Here is a 24,737-nt window from a genome sequence, read left to right on the forward strand (position 1 = left end):
GTATAGCATTTGACGACTAAAAATGCATTAGTAGCCAAAACTAAAGATTTTTGGCGACTAAAAAATTTTAGTAGCCAAAAGTATAGGTTTTGGCGACTAAAAATCTATTTGGTCGCCGATATATGGCTTTTAGCGACTAAAAAAATTTTAGTAGCCAAAAGTAAGGCCTTTTGGCGACTAAAAAAAATTTAGTAGCCAAAAGTGAGGCATTCGGCGGCTAAAAATTTGTTTGGTCGCCAAAAGTGAGGCTTTACCAACTAAAAAAATTTTAGTAGCCAAAAGTAAGGCCCTTTAGTGACTTAACAAAAATTAGTAGCCAAAAGTGAAGCATTCGGCGACTAAAAACATGTTTAGTAGCCGAAAGTGAGGCTTTTTGGCAACTAAAAAAAAGTTTAGTCGCCAAAAGTGGTAATTTTAGCGCGGGAAATTTTTTTTTAACGACTAAAAAATAATTAGTAGCCAAAAGTATAGAATTGGCGACTAAAATTATGTTTAGTCGCCAAAATTGGTGTCCTTTTTTTTCTACTAAATAATTTATTTTTACATAAATTATGTTCAATAAAAAATAATTATGTTTATATATATACTTTGATATTAATACGGGTCTAAGTACTATATAAATAATATATGTTGCATATATAATCATATGATGTTATGGAGGCGTAGTGGAAAGAGTGTGTTGTATAAGGTTTATGGTGTGGGAGGTTGATGGTTTGAATCTCCACAAGAGTAAGGTGTAATTTTTTTTTTTCGGAATGAGCTTTTGGCGACTAAATCTGTTTGGTTGCCGATTCCTTGAGTATTGGCGACAAAAACATTAGTCGGTAAATGTATAATTTAAAAAAATATAATTGACTATTGGCGCCTAAACATTTAGTCGCCAAATGTATAATTTAAAAAATATAATTGACTATTAGCGACCAAATTTTGGTCGGTAAAGACTTGCTTTTTGGCGACTAAAAGTTTTTTAGTCGCCAATACCTTTCCCGACCGTTTTTCAGCGACCAAACCGGCGACTAAAAAATTTAGTCGGGGAAGCTTAAAAACCGACTTTTGGCAACTAAAAATTGACTTTTGGCAACTAAATATTTAGTCACCAAATGTGTTTTTTCTTGTAGTGATAAGGGTCAGGGTTGGCCCTGGCACCAAGCCCACCAAGCCATGGCTTAGGCCCCCCAAAATTTGTCCAAAAACAAAGGCTCCTCCTATTATGGATTAGTGTAATATATTAGGTGTCTTTGAAGCCCATATAAAAATTAAAAAGGCCCAACTAATTTAAAATAAGCTGGCCCATTCGAAAATCTAAGGGCCCGGAAGCCTAATTTGCCCAAAACGGAAGGAATCTTCTTAAAAGAATTATAAAAAAAAAAATGAAAACTAAAAAAACGAAAGGGTTGTTTATTTGCTTTGTAAGAACTATGTTTAGTTACTCTCTCTTCTAGTAGTTTATAAATTTTTGTTGAATAAAAAAAATGTGAAGGGTCCCAAATGATCAAGTGATACTTATTAGTTTATTATTTCAGGTCCCAGAAATCTCAGGGTCAAGCCTGTAAGAATGGGTCTGTAATATTGTTGAAAATATTTTAATTGTTCTTGATAACTGGTATTTATTGCCAACATATTGGCTGTGTGAGTAGCGATTTGTAAAAAAAAATGAAAAAAAAATTAACTTTCCTTTTATACTCATAGGCAAGGACAGAGCTATGTCATGGCCTAGGATGAGTTCGGATCCCCCTCCTTCATTTCCTCCGTGCAATGGCTGAGATCAGCCGTTGTAGATCCAACGACTATTAAAAAAAAAAAAACTGAAATTGAAATTGAAATTGAAATTTCAGTTTTTGCCCAAATGAAAATACAGGTTATACAGCTTTTGTGTATCATTCTTACCCAGTCCCCTTCGAGCTCAACCCCTTTCTCCTCCACCAAACCCACCTTCATCGGCGACCCACCCTGACAACAGCGAGAAGCTCTTCAAACCCAACTAGGCGACGTCTTTCCTTGATTCTCCTTACACAGGCAAGCTCTCTCTCTCTCTGTGTTTCAGGAATGAGTTTTTGATTATGCAATGCTTCATGATCTGAACCTGGTTCAACCTGTTTTTGATTTTGTATTTGATATTATAAATTAGGGCTTTTTCATAAATATAGAATTGTTAAGTGAAACTATGAATTGGTTTCCAATAAATTTAATTCTTTTCGCTGTTCTTTTTATTTTCTCTGCCCTTTTTTCTTGTTTGAAATTTCAATGATAGATAGTTGAAACAGGGGATTTTGCCCATGTCTAGCTTATGAAATGAAATTATCGTTACCAAGCTTGGTTGGTTCAACTGAATATGATTGTCTATGATCTAAATCAAGTGGTTGATTGAATAATATTAATCCAAGTCAATAGTGTAGGTTTTTCTCCATTATCTTTGAAGTTCCCAGTCTGTTGTAAATTCTTTGGGATTTGGAGGCATCAGAATAATATAGATAATATGATTTAATAAGAATCAAATAGTCCAATGTGAAGTCAGGTTATTTCATTAACTTTGGCAATGGATATGGCATTTTTTGTACATTGTTTGGCCCTTTGCTCTTTTTTTTTTTTTTTTTTTCTTTTTTCTTTTTTTTTTTGTCTTAGGCTACCGACAGGCACAGATAGGTGGAATGCACTACAAATTTCGGTCATAGCAGCTCATAAATTTCATTGTTTATGAAACTGCCATATCCATCTGTTGCTTATGAAACTAATGTCCCTCTGTTACTCAAACTGCTGCTGTCCATCTGTTGTTGAAAGTGTAGTTGTCCTTGTTGCTTATTTTGTTGATGTCCATATTTTGCTTAAGTGTTGTTGTTCATGTGTTGCTGGCCCTGGCCATATTTTGCTTAAGTGTTGTTGTCCATTTTTATGTTGCTTAAGTTATTTTTTGTGTGAACATGTATGAGGTTCTTTGGTGTGAAACCAAAATGTTGTTGATTTAAAGTTCGAGAATATTTGTTAATTCAGTTTGGTATGGAATGTACTTAAAGCTATGCAAAAGTTGCTAAAATTGGCCTAAAATTAGTGTTGTATATGTGAGTGATTTTTATTGTAAACTACATTAGGATACTGTTGAAATCTTGCTTTACTGTTGATTCTGCTATATGTATCCCCTAATTGGAGTCATGATAATGGTGGTTCTCTAAGACATTTTTACAATGCTGTTACAATGCAGAAGAACATATGCCTCTGGTTTGCAAGTGGTGGCTGTCACAATTTCTAACTTCTTTAATCTTTCAACTTCCCTTGGTTCACGGTATCTTTGTGCGTGTGTGTCTTTCTTTCTCACTACAAATGAGCTGATTGTGATGCTGTTCAATTATTGAATTTTCCTTAAATCCATGTCAAAAATTAATAAATAATTTCAGTTGATGATCTTTTTTTTTTCAATTTTTTAATTTTTTTTTATAATCTTTAACGCTCTTATAGTTATTTTCGTTTCTTTTCCCTTACTTCATAATCTTAGCCATTGAAATTTTGTTTAAATGCTTCTTTTTATACTTATTTCTAAACTCCTCCATGAACACAGCAAAAGCAGTAAACGGGTTTCCTCAAGAGTGGTTTTTATATGCTCTTGTTTTTGTTTGTCCAGGACAAATTTGAGGCTGGATGCTCTCTTACTTTTCAGTCTATTTCAGTCTGTTATCTACAGATGTTGAATGTATGTTCAGAACAATTCTATGTGATCTGCCATTTGAACTAATAAAACCTGACATTAGTTGTTCTTTATGTCTTCTAATATAACTACAAGTAATTTGAATTTTAATATAACTATAAGTAACAGTTAGGCAGCCAGCAGCAGTTTCTTATGGTAGCTTAGTAATTTCAATTTTAATAAATTGTTGTTTAGTGTATATGCTGTTGCCCATGTACTGAAAATGCTGCTGTATATCCTTAAGGTAAATTCATAGAAGCATAATATACGCTTAACCATGCATATCATACAATTCAAAACCATCTTGTACCATTTAAAATCAGGTAAACTCATAGAAGCATTCCATCACTACATTCATGAAAACCATCTAAAATCAAGTAAACTCAATCCATCCATTCAATCAAACCCAAAATGATAGAAACTTTAAAATTCATTCCATAAACATAAAGGAAAAATGTTACAAATGCCAACAATACATCCATTCAGTTTCCCAAAATACAATAAAGTACAAAAGTTACATCATAAAGTACAAAATGATAGAAATTACAATGAAATACACCATCACTTTCAAATTATTTTCCATTCTTTCAGGCCTTCTACCATAGTCATTTTCCATGTCATCAAGCTTCGTCCTTAGATCGTTAAAGTCTTCTACTATTATAGCATCACAAGTTCTAGTGTTGGAACGGATTGTAGACATAATGTTTTCATCATCTTCGTCCACGAACTTGAAGTAATTGCAATGGGCAGTGTTACTCTATAATGCATAACAATCAGTTAGTTGAATAAGACAAATTAATTTGCCACTATTAAAGGATTAATTTTTCCAATACATACATATTTTGATGGGCAAACAAAGAATAAACGCCCTTAATTTCCATTCTCATCGGTTCTTACAATATATATATGGCAGCTGTTCTTTCACAATTGCATAATCTCAGTTGTAATCTTATGTTGCTATTGTTAGTAGAAGAAGAAGCCATTTTTTAAAACAATCTCACAACTGTAGGTGCTGTAAGCTTTGTTGTTTTACTGTTTACTATTTAGTTGCTGTAAGCTTTGTTGTTTTACTGTTTACTATGTTGTTGTTTTGCTGTAAGTTTTGTTGTTTTACTATTTACTATTTAGTTTCTTTCGAAAGATTGTCATGTAGTTGATTGATGTGTTTTTCACTCTATGGAAGTGTCCAATGCATCCCAAAAAGATGTCTCATACTATATGTCATTCTATCATTCAAGGCTTTAGGTGCAACAGTAGCCACAAAAATCAGATTTTTCGATACATATTTATACGTCACATCATGTTCAGCCATACCCTTTGCTTGAGTATGAACCACCTGAAGAACATAAGAAATGAAGCCATTTTTACACCTACATAAATGAATCACCAAAACCAAAATATACTAAATGATTACAATTTACAAATACTACACACTTCATCTAAATGATTACAATTTACAAATAATACACAAGTTATATGGACTGACAATACTCCTTGTAACAATCTCGTAATCAAGTGTAACACTTAAAGCATAATACAATCATGGAAAGATCATGCTAGTGGAAGCCCCAAAGTCTCATAGACAAGAAATTTGTAGTGTTGTGCTAGTGCAGAGACAAGGTCTAAATTAAATGATTTGTAATTAGACACATATGGCAGTTCTATGCTTGTGTTTCAAGCAGGATCATCATCCAAGTAATAAAGACACTTCTAGGGAAGAATCATGTCAATGTCCATGTTGCCCACATGTCAAATATTTATCTCTTTTGTTTCATCTCCTTTTAAAAGCCTAGAAGCCAAATGAAACATAAGGCTCTAGTTCTTTACATCGAAATTTAAAAAATAAAAAATAAAAAAATACTCCATGTGTGGTACTTCTGTGTGACATTAACAAAGGGAGGTCTCTCCATCAAATAATATAGAGTTGTGCCCATAACAGAAATTGCTTCTTCATCTATCTATGTAGATGGTCCTAAATTATAAAAATTTTATAACAATACAATTTTGTCAGTCATTTTCTTTTCACAAGCAAACAAATATATGAACATAGCATTTGAATATCATATTTCCAAATGAGAGAGACAGAGAGAGAGATAGAAGGTAAAATCAGAAAATAAAACACAACAAAGTAATCTGAGATGGGAATTTTCTTTCTTTATTTACGTTTTTCAATCCATGCAAACATCATAATCAAAATACAGAAGGTCATAGCACTACAAATATCAAGTCAATAACAACCAAATCAAAGCCATAATTTTTTCCTGTTGGAATCCCAAATCAAAGCCCTAATTTTGAAATTTCAAATCTATTTTGTCCATCACAACCTTAACTTTTTAATTTCAGCATTTCGAGGACGAACCTAGTTCATTTATGGCCTGACAACCCACTTTGCTGACGAACCTGGTTCATCTATGGCCTGAGAACCCACCTTCTCCTTAACAAATTTCTTCGCTAATACATATGGTGGTCGCGGTGGAGCTATGGTTCACGAAGTAAAGAAAATGAGGGCTGGAGCGATGGCTTGGGTTTAGGGGTCACCGTCGTCGGGAGTGGGTCGCTGTCAGGAGTATGTCGCCTTCGAGAGTGGTCACCGATGAGGCCAGCTTCCGTGGAGGAGAAAGGGTGAGTATGAGGCTGAGTGAGAGTGACTCAAATGTATAGCCTCTATATGTATAGTAGCCGGGGGGGAAATTTCAGTAAAAAAATTGAATTTTTATTTTTATTTTTTTATAGCCATTGGATCTACAACAGCTGATCTCAGCCGTTGCATGGAGGAAATGAAGGAGAAGAGTTAAGAAGGGGATTCGGACTCGACCTAGGATGGCTATGGCCCCCTTCCCCAAAAAAAAAATTATATTATATTATTACCCATCAATTTAAAGAATATGTCAATAATGTAGATAAAATGGCCCTCCTATGTTTTAAAAAAAATATTTTATTGACCACTATTGCAATAGTATTTTTACAATATATATGGGATGACCTCCCTATTTTTTGAACAAATATTCTATTACTCTATTACAAAAGCTGTCTTGCAATGCATAGGGAATGATCTTCAATTATGTACATGTTAGACAATCTTTACTATATTCGAAGGATAGTTCAAGAAAGAAAAATTTTGTTTGAGTACTAAACATCAAAATAGAATATATATATATATATATAAATAAACTATGAAAACAAATTCTATTTTATTATAAAAACAAAACAAAATCTGAAAATTCTAAAATGAAATGAAACCAGAAAATAGGAAAAATACTTACTGTACGGGAAAGAAATAAACCTTCTCGTATAATCCTGTTGATCAAGTCTGCGCTCCTCCGTACGTCGTTGCTTTATCACCTGAAAACACAAACGTGAGCTAGCCGGTGGGTGTGTGCCGGAAACCTCTCTGATGCCTAAGTCAGTAAGCTTGACAAATAGACAAAAGCTCTGTGTATTCAGAAAGCAAAGTTGTGTTACCTCTCCAAAGGTGATGTTTGTGAGCTTTTATAGGTTTCGTGTGGCACAATCCTAGTAGGACTTTTACTCCTCCATGTAGAGTCCTCCTAGGATTCATACTTCTGAAATATAATGCTTATCCTTCAACACCCCCCTCACTGCTTACACCAAGTGAGATGGTTCTACCATGGTAGGTTTCTAATAGGACCGAGGTAATCATGGCTATGCTGAGCCGCAGAGTAGGCCGAATATCCTTAGTTCAGTTCTTCCTTTCACTACACCTTATCTCGGTTCTCTCATGTACAAACCATGGTGTGATTAGACCGAGCTACCGAATAGTAAGGTTCTGATTGTTCTAACCACAATACGCCATGACCGGGCTAACTCTGAGACCGGACTAACTTCAAAGCGTCTTTAGACCGAACTAACTTCAAGTCTCCTCCGGACCGGACTAGCTTCGGGGCTCTAGGACCGGACTAACTTCAAAGCCTTTTTACTCAGCCCTTCGTATTGTGGCCCATCCAGCTCGGCCCAATTTTCATATAAATTACCCTCTCAACTGCCCTTTAATTCCATCTGCGTAGCATGATAGGGATTACCTGTTTTATCAGCCGAGCTAAGGTTTTTAAGCCTTTCCAGCCGAGCTAAAATCCTTTAGCTTTTCCAACCGAGCTAAAACCCTTTAGCCTATCCAACCGAGCTAAATTCACGCCGGGCTCTAGCTGTCCGGTCAAAATGTCTCTTCAATCACAGCAACTGAATCGCTTCTTATTCCAATGACACGTGGCAGACGCTGATTGGCTCAATGCAGCTGTCACGCCGTCTTCGTACTCCGTGTTTTTTGAACAGTCCCGCCCAAATTTTGGGCTTTCTAACAAAAACAAATCCTAAGGCAAAAATCCCCCACTTCTACTATTCATCCTCTTCCTTCTCTCTGAGTTCTCACTGTTCTTCGTCTTCTGAAAGAGCTCGTGTTTTGCTGCTGCCTTTTGCTTCCATCCTCTAAGCTCTTTGATCTTCATCAGGTAAGTACTGCACCTCTATCTTGCTTTCCTTGTTTTCGTACTTTGTTTTGTGGTCTTTGCATTTGCTTTCTCTCATTCTTGGCACACTGTTTCTGTTTTTGCAAAACATATATTCTTGCTCCACCTTGCGTTTTCTAGGAAAAACTTCATAAGAACCTCATGAACTTCATGAAGTAATCTATAAAACAGTGTTTGATCCACAATTACCATATAACCGAACTAAAAAGTAGTTTATAGTCAATGTCCTTCTATCAGAGACTTTAACCGAACTAGCACTCCATGTTGGTACCAGTAGTTTGAATAAGTCAAACCACTTTTAGCCGAGGTAAACGAACCGAACTAAGTCCGAACGTAGCATAATGAAACCTTATCTTTCGACCGAGCTACGTCTTTGGGGCTAAGCCAGCTTTCTAAGTTTTTAGACCGAACTCAGAAAACTGCCCCTAGAGGCTCAACCGGTCTGACTAAGCCTTTTATTTAACCGAGATAACGAATCGCTTGCCAAGACCGAGCTATCGAACCCCCTGCTCAATCCGAGCTACCATGCATCTTGTTGAAACCAAGACAGAACCTGTAGCATCCATATAGCCGAAGTAGGTCTTATTTTCTTTGCTCTTTTTCTTTGTAGCACGGTCCAACGATCTGTGTTTAATACCTTTGTTTTCCACTTTACAGACTTAGGTTGCCCAGGAACTCTGAGCGCTCAGCCGAACTACTGAGCACAATTTTGCCACCGATCTAACTTATTCATAACTTATAAAATAAATGGGGAAGTATAGATTCTTAGTAAATACTCCAGGCGGTCTAGCCGAATTCCGAAAAGATTACAATATTCCCGACGACGTCCACCTAACCTTAGCCGAAAAAGATGTTATACCTTGGGAAAACCAGGGCTTTGTACCCTTTACCCTTCTTTCAATAATAGAAATCGGGCTAAGATTTTCAGTCCAACCCCTAATTTGTGAATTCCTTAGGCAAACCAGACTATGCCCAATCCAGCTTTCCACCAACTCCTACCGTATAATAATGGGTATAGCCGAACTAAACCGCCAAGCAGGCATCAACCTCGGTCTAGCCGAAATCTTCCACCAGTATTCCATAGGTTCGAAGGAAGACGGCTGGGTGTACTATCTTAGAATACACCGTCGTCGTGAGAAAATAATAAAAAACACACTGGATAAAGACTTGAATGATGGCGATTTTTTCTGGGTGTCTAGGAACTTTGAGGATCACCAAGCCCAGATTCCTGGCCGAAGTATTAATTGGAAAAAAGGAACACCTGGTATAATTACTTCGTTTTTCTTGCGTGCTTTACTATATTTCGGTTTTCTATTTTTCAGCCGAACTAACAGTTGTCTTCTTTCGTAGATTCTGCCCACCTCCAGTCTCTATACAGTTACCCAAATCTAGCGACCTTACGCGCCGCACTACGGTATCCAGAACGTAGTTGGGCCAAGCTGCTAAAGTTCGAACCGACCTATAGATACAGCGGCCGCTGAAAAGCGAGAGTGACCGATTTTCTACTAGAGGAGGCCCCCGAACCGGACCCAACCTTGCTAGAAATTAGACTAATCCCACTAACCGTTGAAAAAGAAATGGCCAAGAGAAACAGAGTCAGGGCCCTCTTGACCGAGACGAACAAGGCCGAGGTACCACCACCAAACCAAACTCAAGAGACCGTGGTGGCCCTTCCTTTTCAACAGCCTTCTTCATCACACCGAACTAAACGCGCCCGGACTACCCCGACCGAACAACGGTTAGTTGATGAAGACCAAACCACCCTACCACCGAGCCACCCACCGAGTCCGCAACCAGAGCCATCTAACCGAGCTACCTCCAAGTGGGCACCGAAGCTCACTTATCAGAACCGAGATATTGAGGACACTGATTCGGTGGTTGCTGAGAAGGATCACATACTGGCCCTCAACCTTGCCAAAAGTGTGTGCCTTCCAAAGGACATGGAGCACCATAATCAGCTAAACACTGAGCTGAAGGCCATCTGGTCTTCAACAAAATCCATGATCCTGGTAGGTAGCACTCTCTTTTCCTTTTGTACCTTTCTAATTCTTCCTACTTTCAGTTCGGCGAAAAAAGGAGAGTTTCTATTCTATTGCAGGCCATTCAGAAGAACCACATTGCGCACAAGCGGGTGTTGGAGCTTAGGAGAACATCAAGGGAGGCCATGGCAGAGGCTGAGGCCAAAACCGCCGAGCTCAAACAAGAACAAGTGAGGACGGCCGAGTTGGAGGCCGAGGTGACTCGTCTGACCGGCCTAGTTGCTTCGGCCGATGCTGACAGACGGAGAGCCCTAACTGAGATGAAAGACAAGTATTTGCGGGAGCTCGCAAAACTTGAGGGTGTAAAAGACGCCGAAATAAATCTCTTGAAGAAGAAAGCTGAAGATGCAGAGGTGAAGGGCTTCAAGGAAGGCGAAGCTGCATACATCCAGCAGTGTGAAGCTGCGAAGGACTTGTTCTTCAAGTGCGGCTGGAGGGGTGCCGTGGAGCAGCTCGGTTGCGGTCCCGACACCAAGGTCTTCAATGCTCCTCAGTATTTTATTCCGGCCACACTGGCAGAGTATGCAGCCGATCTACAAAAGCAATTCCTTGAAGCGTCTAACGATGATGATGAAGAGAATGAGCCAACTGACACTCCGATAGTCAACAAGCAAGGCAACGGTCAACCAGCTCGGTTGGAGCCAACGTTTGAAGACCTAACTGTTGAGCCGCCGACTGACACCGTGCTGCCAGTTGCTACTGAGACTGATCTTTCATCTGCAACCGGTGTTCAGGTTGATATTGAAGCCGATCTTGAAGACTTTTTTAATTAATTTGTATTTTTTTTTCTTTTCCTTCTTTTTATTTTGACTTGTAATCGGGCTGGGAGCCCTTCCCTTGTAATTACTCTGAACTTGATCAATGAAAATCATCTCTTCTGTTACAACGCTTTTTCCGGTTTGAACTGTATGTTTATACTTGTAATGACTTTTCCATGATCTTTTCACTTCCAACTGTTAATCTCGATTTAAATTCCTGTTTGAGCTTGCTTTCTAATAGTAGTGTGGCCGAGATACTTTATTCTGGTCTCAGCTGAGCAATCTGACTGAGCTTACTAGCCAACCACTCTTTAGCCGATGTCCTTACTTCGGCTAAAGAGTACTAAAAGCTGGTTTAATCCAGCCAACCACTCTTTTAGCCGATGTCCGTACTTCGGCTAAAGAGTACTAAGAGTTGGTTTAATCCAGCCAACCACTCTTTAGCCGATTCCCTTACTTCGGCTAAAAAGTACTAAGAGTTGGTTTAATCTAGCCAACCACTCTTAGCCGATGTCCTTACTTCGGCTAAAGAGTAATAAGAGTTGGTTTAATCCAGCCAACCACTCTTTCAGCCAATGTCTTTACTTCGGCTAAAGAGTACTAAGAGTTGGTTTAATCCAACCAACCACTCTTTAGCCGATGTCCTTACTTCGGCTAAAGAGTACTAAGAGTTGGTTTAATCCAGGATTATACGAGAAGGTTTATTTTATTGACCACTATTGCAATAGTATTTTTACAATATATATGGGATGACCTCTCTATTTTTTGAACAAATATTCTATTACTCTATTACAAAAGCTGTCTTGCAATGCATAGGGAATGATCTTCAATTATGTACATGTTAGACAATCTTTACTGTGTTCGAAGGATAGTTCAAGAAAGAAAAATTTTGTTTGAGTACTAAACATCAAAATAGAATATATATATATATATATATATATATAACTAACTATGAAAACAAATTCTATTTTATTATAAAAACAAAACAAAATCTGAAAATTCTAAAATGAAATGAAACCAGAAAATAGGAAAAATACTTACAGAATTATGTTTTCGAAAGGATCAAGGCCAACGTTTGATACTGTTTCCATAAGACAGGTTCATCATCTCCACAATGCTTTCAGAATATGGACATCTATCTCTTAGGATAAAATGATCGATAACAATTAGTAGCTGCACTACAAACTAATAGCCTAGTAAACACACCTTGTGTTTATACTCTCTCTCAAAGAAAATAAATGTAGAAATATGCAAGAAATAAAAGTAGAAGCAAAAGAAGGCATGAAAATTGCATGAGTTAAACAAATGGAGGACTACCTATTTATAGGAGAGATGGTGGCTGTTCAGGATAAAAACAAACAGACATGCAATTTGTTCGGATTAGAGGAAAGTTGAAAGGATGTGACTGTTCAGACCTAAATGCCAACTTCCAGAAATGTTGGGGTCAATTTAGAAATAAGTTTGAATTTTGAACAAAATTTAAATTCATAACGGTAGGAATTTAATTTTTAAAAAATAAAATTCAAAACTTTCTGGCCCAAAAAGATAAGCATTGCATCGGACAACACTAAGTCCAACCCAACCTCACACTTGCGCTTGGTGTAACAACCCCGATCCATAATTAGTTACTAATTCGTAATTTAGAATGTTAACAAGTGTTTAAAAGGGAATTATGTGCTAATTGTGTACTTTATGTGCTATTTGGCTTTCTATCTGTTATTCATAGAATTATTTGTTATGATTTATACTCTGAACCCGAGATTGATAGCTTAAATACTTTCAGAAACTGAATTTGAGTACATGGAGTGACTAATTGGAATATTTGAAAACATATGAGAAATTTTGATAAAAAATTGGTTCAGTTCAGTAAAATCACATGTGATTGAATTAAGCCTTAATTAGAACGGTTTGGGGTTAATTGAGTCAGGTGCTAACCATGATTAGTTAAGGTTACCTGTGTTTAATAAGTTGATGCATGATTTATGCCTAATCTACTCCTATTCGTGATTCAAGATGTAATTAAGTGTACGATGTGTCGAGGCTTGTGATGGTGTTGAGTGTAGAGGATTAATTCTTGTGGGTGTGTTGGAGTAGTGCATGTGTGTGCACGTGTTATTCATTCGAATGTGGGAGTGTGTGAGTGTTGTGTATATCTGCTAAAACGTGAAGGAATGTAGGCAACATTCTTCTTGTTCTTTCTACTTCTTTGAGCAGAGAGTTCACCTTAGACAGAGAGAGAGAGAGAGAGAGAGAGAGAGGGTTAGCTCACTCTAAAGAGAGAAAGCTCAACATTTGTGTGGTTTGAAGGAGAAGAAGAGAGCTAAGGGAAGTCCATCTCTTATTGTTTGAAATCAAAGCTCTAGGTCTTGAGCATATTTTCTGCAGCTAACTCCCATGCATCATGATTTCAACTCATCTTGGAACCAATTTCATGAAATTAGCAAGGGAAGTGGGTCTTTGGGCATGTAAATGATTTTCATATGTATTCATGGTAGAACACCTCTGATTTTACTATCTTAAGTTTGGGTTTTGAAGTCCTTGCATGCATGTAAGTTTTGGGCATGTTCATAGTTTCAGAATTCATAAGGTTGTTGATCATCTTTTGCATGTTTTGAGAAAATCAAAGACATAGTTTGAAGATCTTCCATGCAAGAGTTTTTGAGTTCAAATTGGTAAATTCATGAGCTTTGAGCAAAAGAATTTGTAAACAACCAAGTGTTCATGTTTAAGAAAGGTTTTCGACCATTAAAAACAAGCCATGCATGAGTATAGCCATGGAAATCACATTTTTAAGCTCAAGCTCTATTTTGAAAAACCCAGAATTTTGCAGTCCGCTCGAGCGAGGAAACCTGCGCTCGAGCGGAGAATGCGAGCTCTCAGTATTTTTTTTCAGACATGAGCTCTCCGCTTGAGCGACCACTTGGATGCTCGAGCGAACCCTTTGCATGTTGTCGATCCGCTCGAGTGTGGGAGTTGTAGCTCAAGCGTAGATTACGACCAACCAGTACTTTTTTCCAAGATTGCAGGTCGCTCGAGCGAAGGAAGTCACGCTCGAGCGACCCCTCTCATTTTTCATGTCCGCTCGAGCGAGGAAAGCTACGCTCGAGTAGGGACCTTATTTTCAAAAATTTTGCCTAAGTGTCCCAATGCATGTTTTGGCATCTTCATTGCATCTTAGGCATCCCTAAGCCTTACTTAAGCCATAGTAATGAGGTTATGGATTAGAAACACACTAAGGAATGAATTTACTAAGTTAAGGGATTGCAAGTAGGTGTGTTTTAAGCCATGAGCTAAGAATTAACAAGAACCAACGTAATGTAAGCTAAGCCGTGTTGGCCAAGTACTTGTGTAATGATAAGATCTGTTGGTGTTATGTGCCTTTATGTTTGTAGGTCAACGTCCGAGGATTGATTGACCGCTTACTGGAACCACTGTGAGTAACGTTATTGTAAAGATACGTTCATATGAATTACGTTCCAAATGAAATATGATAAGTTCTGATTTCTGAAATGATATCTGTTTTCGTGAACGAACATCCCAAGTTTGAAATCTATTATGGCATCCATAGATAGTCCCAAGTCATGGGGGACGGCATTAAAATGCGGGTCCATGACATACAAGTTTACGAGATCTCGTTAGCCACTTCATTGTGGTGATATGTGTTTAATCGGTATCCGGAACCGATTACTCTAGTCGGAAGACGTTCTGTGATGTGTTCTATGGAATGTACCATTATTATGTTCTAATATGAGAATGTTTATGCTCTGGTCTGTTTTCAGCTTATGATATATTCAGATTTCGTTCACTAACCCCTTTACCTTAATGTTATTCGTTGGGCTTTAGCTCATTATGTGTATATATATGTATAGGTGAGCATTCTGGAGCCCGAGCCTGAAGGCTTTTGTCTAGATCTGTGTTCTGTTGTCAGCCAACCATTGTGCCTCACGTGGAGGTTCCCGAAGCATCCTGTGTTTAAGTTCTGTGGTTTCTATTTATTTAAGACTTGATTTGATGTCGTTGGCTGTACTTAAAATACTGTAATGTGTATGGGTATAATGTATGGATGACTTTTGATTATGCATATAAAGTTTTTAAATATTCCGTTTCATATAAGTCAGCACAACTCATTGGACAACTACATTTATGTATTAGCTTCCGCTAGCCTCTTAATTTTGTTAATTTGTTCAGAGGCTTTCAGTAATCCAAGGATTACTAGCCGATTCCGATGCTAAACCCATAGGGGTGGGTTTGGGTCGTGACACTTGGCCCCGCCAAGTCTGGTCGGCAGCACGCGCATGTGTGGTTGTTTTTTAGTCTAATGGGTCAAGCCTACTTTATCCATAACCTTCCCCTCCACAAAACTTGGGTGCCCTTAGGGGCCCTCCCCAAGGTCCAAACTCAAGGTTTATAAAGCTACATAATGTTTGCTTACTCAAACAATATGAGACAAGCTTTTCTTAATCCCTTATGAAAAACCCACCAAGACACCATTCTCATGGTGCTCACTTTGGTATCGATTTCTCATTCGCTCAATAATGGTTTAAGCAACCAAATATACGACGTGAATCCCCACACGGCAAAGAACGTGTTGTCACCTAGACCCGCCAAATTCGGCGTATAGGTCCCACCTCTATCATAGCCCAAAGTTTGGAGAAAAAAAAATCTGTTTTCCAAAACCATTTTTAACAATACAAATTATGTATACTATCTATTGTATTTATTTGATTTTAAGTTTCATGGATTCAAATCATGAAAATAATATCTTCGCATAAGGATAAATTATATACATTTGACACTTTTCAAATTCCATAATGTTGAAAACTTTGCGCGTGATAATTATCTTTTTTATACTCCGGTAAATATATTTTCTACCTCCGTCCGTGCTCATAGGTTACATCATTTCGCATTGTTTAGTCCAAAATCTACTTTGGATGATTAATTGCTTATTAGGGATTATCATGCATATAATAACTATTGGTGGTGAAAATGCAATGGGTTTGCAATCTAATATCTAAAATTTTAGTTCTTTGTTAGAGTCGCTAAAGTGGAGTTTATTATTATTATTTTTATTCATTTTTGTAATAGGAAATGAGTTTGGCTAATGAATTTTAATTTGTTAAAAAAAATAAAAAAAATTTAGTCAATAAATTAATTTGTTTAAGTCACAACTAAATAAAACTTAAATAATGACATGAAACTAATTAACCATTATAAATGAAGAGTAGAAAATATGATTATTAATATTTGTGTTAGATTATGAATTTGTGTAAGATTTTTTTTTTTTTTTTAAATATGAAGTTATAATATGAACAATTGACTTTAATGTATATTATTTATACCAACTACTCTATCACTGTTTTGTTTTAAAAACTCAGAATTCAAAAATAATAGGGTAATGCACAAATAAATCTCAAATTAGAAACTTTTGAACTATTTAGTCTTGTCTTTTATTTTATGCACTGATAAGTCTCATTTGAGTGGTAATGACATTTTTGTACATGGTATTAGTGCGTGTTGTCCCAAATGTTATGGGTAAATTAGGGATTCGATGATGTGGAAATTACATTTGTGCCCAAAAAACTTATTATAGTGTTTTTCTACTTTCCCTCCATACCGATCAAAACAGAAGAGACGAAGATGGAAACATTGTGGTTTCCCGATGTTAATGGGTGTAGGTTGTTTTTGTTTATTGTTTGTTTGATTTTGGCAACATTAAACCCTATCTTTGTGTTGCCAATTTTGACGTTTGTTTCCCCCCAAACCCTAGAAATACAAATCTCTAATTCTGTCAATATAGCGATTAGGATCAAGAATTACATCATTCCATCGTTGGGTTGACGTTACCGACATATAACCAGCATGTGTGCACTTTTCATTACGTCGTCGACGAAAATTGTGCTAGCGGGCAATGGCGTCAGGTATATGTTTTGATATTTTGCTTCTTTGCTAAATATTCCGATTGTATAGTTGGCATCGTTGTCTATTTTTATATGTAATGTTGGGTTGGTAATGTTATATGTTTGCATCGTATTACTATTGTATGTGAATGGTAATGTGGATTTAGAGTACATTGGGGTTTTAGTGGTGTGGTCATTGTTCTATTGTGGGTTCTGTATGTGTAAATGTCATTTGGCAAGTTGGTGTGACTTTGTGTTGCTGAACAATGATTGTATTATGTAACTCTGTGGTTTTTATTGGCTGCATGTTGCAGTTGTGATGTTTTATTAACATGTGTATTGTACACATTAAATGGCCTTTGTTTTTTGACATTGTTATGGTTATTGGGGATATAATAGTGTTAGTTAGTAATTTAGGTCATTTGGATGTTAACTAATGTCAATGTTATAATAGGATAGGACATGTGTGATTGTTTGTAGTGGGCTTGTGGTGAGACAAATTATTATGCACTTGTAAAATCTCTATGTTTGTTTAGTAATCGAAAATGTAGTGTCCCCGTTGTAACGTAATTTAGTTCTCATGTTACGTAATGAGTGATGGGTTGCAAATTCCATTGGGTTTATGGTTGTGTGGAGTTCATTTCAGTAATGGTTTTGTTTCCGATGGTGTGGTTTAGTCCTGTTAATGTGGTTTTAATAATTGTTAAGAGGTATGGAATGGTGGTGTCAGTCGTTGAGCTGGTGGTGCCGTATTGATGTGAAAAAAAGTGGGTCCACTCGAATATATTAAATGTTAATATCTCAATAGTCTTGATAATTAATGCGTCGTTGTGTTGTTGTTGTATTTGCTTGCATCGTTGTGATGTGGTAAGGCTAGATTTCCTTATCAATTGGGTTTGTAAGTTGGGTTGCAATTGTGTTATAAATTAAGTACATGGTATGGAACGTGGGTTAGTGTTGATGTCCACATTAGTATGTATTTTATGTAATGGCAATTGTCGACATTAGCTACATTGGATACTATTGTGAAATTAATTGCGTAATGACATGTGTCAAATGGTGTAATGGTACATGTGTGGTGAGGTATATTTGTTGTGTTAATGTTAATAGTCCATGTTTTTTGAGTTTGTTAGTATTAGTGACCATTTATAGTGTAAACGATATTGTATGTTACGTAATGATTATTGGGTTGCAATTCCATTTGGGAAGGGATGGATCATGCAGTGAATTTTTTTTTTTTTTGGCTTTATATATGCTACTGTCGGTTGGTGTGTTGAAGTCATTTTAGGCTTGGCCGTACTGATGCGAACAGGTGTGGATCACTTATAAATATTTAAATGTAAAATGTTACATGTTTGATGAATTTCTTTGGAGTTATTGTCCATTTGTGTTGTGGCCAGTTTAAAATGTACCCTTACACCATAACATTTTATTTTCCATGTCATTGTCTATCTCCTTAACATTTTAGGTTTGGGGACTCCAGATTTTGATGGCATACTTGTGTCGATTATGGATTTCCCGCAACAGTTTCCCGACTCGTAAGTGATGTTTCTAGTTTTTTGGGGTTTGATTTTATTGAAGCATAATGAGATTGACATGTTTCGTATTGTGTTTGGTTGCAGGCAGATGTAGACACCCCATTTTTGACCGTCCTCAAGACTTGGACGTCACCGTTTGAACACTCGGTGATCATCCAAGTTTGTGTTCGTCTTGAGTTCCCGGAGGTCTCGGCTTGCGCGCTTTGCCTCAGGATCTCCGAACTCGACTGTTTAGTGTCTGGTTTTGCACCAAACACTTGTGTTTTGCCTTGGAGGGGCAGAGAATGCCTTGTGAGGCATCCCCACACATCACCGGCCATGGCCAGAGGCCACCGGCTGGTGTTTTGTTGCCATCGGCAATGTATATTGCCGGTCGGCATTCTTTGTTGCCGGTCGGCAGTCCATTTTGTCAAAATGGAATTTTTGAGCAGCCGACTACTGTTCATCTGCTTTTGCAAATATTTTAATACAGCTGGCTGGCATTTTGTTCCCCTCCATACACGTGTATGGAGGGATGGCCTTCTTGTTAGCTTACCTTGTAAGCTTTACAAGATTGGCTTCTCTATAAGAGGAGCCCTCCTCTCTTGGCTTTAGGGTTAGAAAAAAAAGGGTTAGACATTTTAGACAGCCATTTTAGGGTTTGAGTTCTAGGGTTAGGGTTTCATACATATCCTATCTCTATATCTCTCTCTTGTGTGTGTATAAGTGTGTTTGTGTCTTGCTATTGCACACAAACACATAGTGTTACACCTTTGCTTGATTCTTGAAGGGCCAGAGGTTTGTTCTTGAAGCTTGGGAGCTGTTTTGGGCTCAAAGAAGCTGCTGGAGCTTCATTTGTGAAGAGGGTCTTCAAGGGTAACAATCTTACTCCTTTATTCCCTATTTTTGCATACTATTTTTGCCTATCTTAGAACTGTTTTTGAGCTTAGTGTATAATACAAAAAAGTTCTTTTTTTAGGCCCTCTAAATAGTTTGTTTAGAGTGTTTTGTGGTTTGGAGGTGTTTGACCCCTCTTAGGCCTCGAAAGGCCCCATTTTGTGCTATTTTGAGTGAGCTCCGAGACCTTGGTGTTTGGGCCTCCTCACCACTGAAATCTTGAGGGATTTCAGAGGTGAGGATGGTGCCTTGAGGTCCTAGGGAGGAGAGGGCCACCCCCTCTCCTTGTTGTCCTTGAAAAGGACCATTTTTGGCCTCTTGAGGGAGCACCTAGCTTAGCTTCATGTTGACCATGCCTTAGCTGATTTTTGTGCTTAGTATGTCATAATATGCCTCTGTTTTTAGTTGGTTTTGGTACACCATGCATGCTTAGCATACCTACCTTGTAATGCCATGTTTAGGCCTTAACATGCCTTAGGTTGTAAATCATTGTTCTAGCATGTTTTAGGCCTAGCTTTGCGAAGCTTTTGTGCTTATTTTGCCGTGTTTGAGGTCTGTCCATAGTTGTTTGGGTCGACTTTGGCATGCGTTATATGCCCCCTTTGCATTTTTGGTTTGTTGACCTTAAGTGTGTGAATGTATAACATGCATCCTTGCCTTAACTTAGTGGGTTGGGACCATTTGCCATGTTATTTCAGTCCCTTTAACATGCTTGTGTGCTTGCCTTGGATGCCTCTTTGAAGCTTTGAAAGCTTGTCTTGCATGCTCCATGTTTTGGCCATTATGCATACCCTTTGAATTTGAGCCACTTAGATGTCATCTAGGTGTCCCTTGGGTGTTGTCTAGGCCTGCCTTAAACTTGTTTTAAGTCCCCTTAGCCTTGTGAGGCTCGGTGGACTTAGTCTCGGTTTAAGCCTCTTGGCTTGTTTTGGGTTTTTGGCTTTGTTTGCATGCCTTGTTTATCTTGTTTAATTGGCTTAGCACCTTTTGTAACATGATTTTCAATGCTTACCTTGCATTCCATTAGTCCATGTTATGCCTCTTTCAAGTGTGCTTGAGAGTTGCCCTTTTGTGCTTGAGTGTTAGCCCTTTAACATGTGCATGTGTGTATGTGTGTTTAGTCCTCATTTCATAGCACTTATGGCCACTGTTTTGGGACCTAACTTAGAGCCGTCCAATTAGTGTAAGTCCATCCCTTGTATGCCATTCAAGTGTTGTTACATTATCCCATGTTTGCATGCTTTGGTTGCATGTGTTGCATGCTTGAAATCATTTGCATTTGGCATGCATTCCCTTAGTCAAATTGCTAGCATGTTGCATGATTAGATCACATCTTGCATGCTCTAAGTAGTTTGCATAGTTGTGGCATGCTTGTATGCTTGTTTGCTTAGTTTGTGTACCTAGTGTGCATCACTTGCTTGTATGCTCATGTTGCATGCTAGCTCACATGATTAGGGTTGCATTGCATTGGCATGCATGCTCTACCTCTTGACCAAGTCATGATGGAGGTAGAAGCCTCTTGGTCTGATTATGTGCATTACATTTCATTTAACATCAAAATGTGCACACTTGGTCCCTTGGGCCATCACGCATGGAAATGCGCGATTGATGGTCCGAGAACCAAGGAGCATATCCCTTTGAGTCACTAACATGATAAGGGACATGATTGGTGCATACATTGCTTGAATTGTATTGCCATGCTCTGCCTTGCCCTCTGTTGCTGTCAATTGCAGATTCTGCAGGAACTTTCTGCCGACCGGCAGTGCTAAGTGCCGACCGGCAATCTTTCCAGGGCCGATAGCTTCACCAACAGCCGGTGACCACATGCCACTGCCGGCGGACATTCTACTCAGCCGGTGGTGTCTCCCAATGTCCAAGGAAGCAATTCTGAGACTTTGGCAGCCTTCAGAGGAGTATAGCAGGGAAAACAGAGGCAGCTTGTGCATGGCAGTGCACTTCCGAGCAGGACCGAGCACGCGCGCATCGAACCCTCTTCCCGAGGCCCCTGTTATTGCTTTTCTTATGCTCAGTTAATTTGTTAATTAATTAGGTGATTTGTAATAATTAATTAGCTTGTAGGTTAATTATCTGTAATATTTATTTGGTCCCTCCAAGCGAGGGCGAATCTGTAATAAGTGTGGGTGCGTGTGTGTGCATGTCTTCCAATCCCCACTTCTTTCTTCCCTTTTACTTACCTGCTTTGATGGTTAGTAATAGGACATGTTTAATTTAGCATACCTTATGCTATGCATGCGGGCATCCATGCATTTGTCTCGCATGCATCGGGCTCGGTACATCATGCTAACTGCATTTGTACTTCAATTTCAAATTGAATACGTGCATCAATTGATTGCATTTCACATGCCATGTTTAGGTTAGCCGAGCCTACTCTAATTGCATCCTGCATGTGTCGCATTAGTCAATTTGACATGAACTAGGACCATGCATGTTGGCTAACTAGTTTATTGTTTTGGCACGGAGTACGATGTAAGTATTTTCATGCTTTAGCATATCGCATGCGTGTGAATGCTATCATGACAGCATGCTTACCATGTGGCTAGATGCTTATGTGATAAACTGTTTGAATGCCTGTGGGTGAAGGTTGGATTGTCTGAGTTGGAAAAACTCGTTGAAATCCGTATTTTACCCTACTTGCGAGTAGCAAATTCCAAAGTACTTTTTAAGACAAACGGATATGCAATGCTTATTTCCAAATTAGGCAATCTAGTCTATACTTGTTTGTCGTGCGCATAACATAGTAATGTTAGGCTAATAATTGGTTTAAGAACACATAACGTTTTCAAAAACGGATATCATGGTTAGTAGAGGCCGATCTACGGATCGGGCGAGAGGGGGTGCTCATAGCTGACCTTCCCCAATCGTACCCAAGTTCCCGAGCCGAGGCAACTTTAGTGATGACGGACACGTGGCCTTTGGCACCGAGTCAGGGTTTCCTAAATTCCCCCAAAATAAAATATTTAGGTGGCGACTCTATATCTGGCAAAGCAGTCCATGTTTGGCACTTCTTTTCAAAAATCCGTTTCTCAAAACGATTTGCCGGATTTGGACTCTTTGGTTCAGATTAAGAACCGTGACACAAATCGAGTCCGAACTGTAGCGAGGGCCCCCCGCGCTGGCGCGTCTACAGCAGATTGTGCTATCTGCGTATGCTTTATCATCCGCCAATACGTTCACGAGGTTGAGATTAATAACACAATGGACGGCCTTACGCCATCTATTTTTCGTGTGACAATAGTGAAGATGTTCTTAAACAACCCGAAAAGAGGATTGCATGCGAGGACAACCTAATACATTCCCACAGCCGCTGAACGGACCAACCTCAAGTTTTGAACTTAATTTTGTTATCCGAACTATATTATACTTTGTGACAGTAATTTTGTTATCGTAAACTATATCACGTTGGAGTGGACAACATTTGATTTTTTTATTTTTATTTTTTTGGTACTGGTTTGTTTTAGTTAGTGGTGTTCTTGGTTCCGTCTGGTGGTGTATGCCTATTTGAACAGTCACGTTAGTTCAAATTAATAAATAAATTAGCTTTATTATGTGGCCATTGCCGAGTTGATATTCTGTTTTGGTTGTATGTTGAATGAGCATTGTTATTATTTTTTATATTTGATTGATTTATAATTCATTATGATAGATTTGGTTTTTTACGTGAAACGTCATCAAAACTTAAGCAACAGGAATGTAGATATGTTTTTGCCAAAATGAACATCACCGTTCTTGGGGTGTTTACGTTATCGTGTTGGAATCGATTATTGCAAACATTAGGGAGAATTAATATATATCACATTCATCCGTTTATGTACGTTCATAATGTATTAGTGTGAACAGTATAATTGCCCCCCTTACACTTTGTACATGCTTAAATGAAATAGGAATTCATTGTTGTAAACCACATCGCCCCCCCTCCCCCTGCATGTATTTGAACACAAATGACGTAATAAACAGTTAAATTTTAAGACTGAAACGGTAAATCATTGATCGCATCACTCACTTCCCAATACATTTATTTTTGACACAAAAATATGTGGTACACATCTTCTTCGCTTTAAAATGTGACGTCCTTTAGAAAGAAACATAAATCACTCCACTAAATCCCCACACAAAAATAGAAACATAAAAACTTACCTTACTCACACACACCCAACATCAGGAAAAAAATCCAAACAAAATCACACACAAGGACAAACAAGTAAACTCCCAAATCCCCAAATCAAAGAAATACAACATACCCAAAATAGAAAAGACTAATTGGTTTAAGGTAAAAAAGAAAAAAAAAAACTTCTAGGACTAAATGGAACAACTTTTCTCCAAACAGAATTTATGAGTAAGGGACTGGCTTTCCTCCAGTCCGTGATCGAATTGGAGAGTACTGTTGGGCCTGTTGGGGTCCACCACGGGTCCCTGTTTCGATAATCTGAATCATTTAATGTATAGAACTCATCGAGTAACATATGCCTGTAAAAAATCATGTTGATCGGATATCGATAGCTACGTAATCAAATCAGTTTTGTATAAAAAAAATTGAACGGGGAAAAAATAAACGGTTGATAGAAATCTGATCCGATGAGATAGCCATCGATATCCGATCAACGTGATTTTTTATAGACATATAGTACTCGACGAGTTCTACACATTGAACGGTTCGGATTATTGAAACAGGACCCGTGGTGGGCCTTTACAGGTCCAATAGTACCCTCAAATTTGTGATCAAACTGGAAGGAAGCCCAGCTATTTTCGAAAATAATATGAGTTTGATAATTAAGTTTAAAATAATTTGGATTTAGATTTTATTTTCTTTCTTTTCAATTGGGTTTAGTTAAAACGAAAGACAAAAAATCCTCAGTGATAATGAAACCAACCTATCTTGCACAGCCCAAAAGTTCCGTTTGTCTAATCTGAAGGTGGTGAGATAGGATAGGACAAACAATTTGATAAATGTTTTAAAAATCGGATTGGTGAGTGAATTAAAAAAAAGATTGGTTGACGGGTTACTGGTTCAATCATCGGGTTGAACTAAAATCGAACCGTGACGTGATAAATATATTAAAATTATATTTAAATAAAAATATAAGTAATAAAATATTAAATTATCTTAAATATTTCTCTTAATATTTTTTTTACTGAAAAATATAATAATATATTTTAAAATATTATTAATTTTAATTTTGGAAGAGGAAATCAAATATTTAATATTCCATTCATATGATTTTACTTCAAATAATTTGATTGAAATAAGAGCAAAAATTTTGGAGGGATATCAAAATTTCAATATTCCCTCCAATACATTTGATTGAATCCCACATGGATTTCTCGGGTTTTTTTGGAAGAGTTTTTTTCTTATAAATAGGTGGAGACTTTCACAATAATTTCAAGCTTTTAATAGGATTTCTCACAAGAGGAGACCCTTGAAAGAGAGTTTCCAATTAAAATTTTCTTATA

The 24,737-nt window shown here is 37.7% G+C and overlaps 1 long non-coding RNA gene across 5 annotated transcripts; it reads left to right on the forward strand.

Moving 5' to 3' along the window:
* The first annotated feature begins 1,632 nt into the window (after positions 1–1,632).
* Positions 1,633–22,834, forward strand: LOC114275653 (uncharacterized). Of its 5 annotated transcripts, none has more exons than XR_014356310.1 (4): positions 1,633–2,016; positions 3,197–3,277; positions 18,323–18,396; positions 22,420–22,834. It is a non-coding gene; the product is annotated as an uncharacterized LOC114275653 (long non-coding RNA). The 5 variants fall into 5 exon arrangements; XR_014356309.1 differs by having other exon boundaries at positions 18,338–18,396; XR_014356311.1 differs by lacking the exons at positions 18,323–18,396; positions 22,420–22,834 and adding exons at positions 3,614–3,682; positions 14,827–15,070.
* Positions 22,835–24,737: the final 1,903 nt, after the last annotated feature.

The sequence above is a fragment of the Camellia sinensis genome, chromosome 15, assembly GCF_055761805.1.
Source record: "Camellia sinensis isolate YWXY chromosome 15, ASM5576180v1, whole genome shotgun sequence".
NCBI classification, from domain to species: domain Eukaryota; kingdom Viridiplantae; phylum Streptophyta; class Magnoliopsida; order Ericales; family Theaceae; genus Camellia; species Camellia sinensis.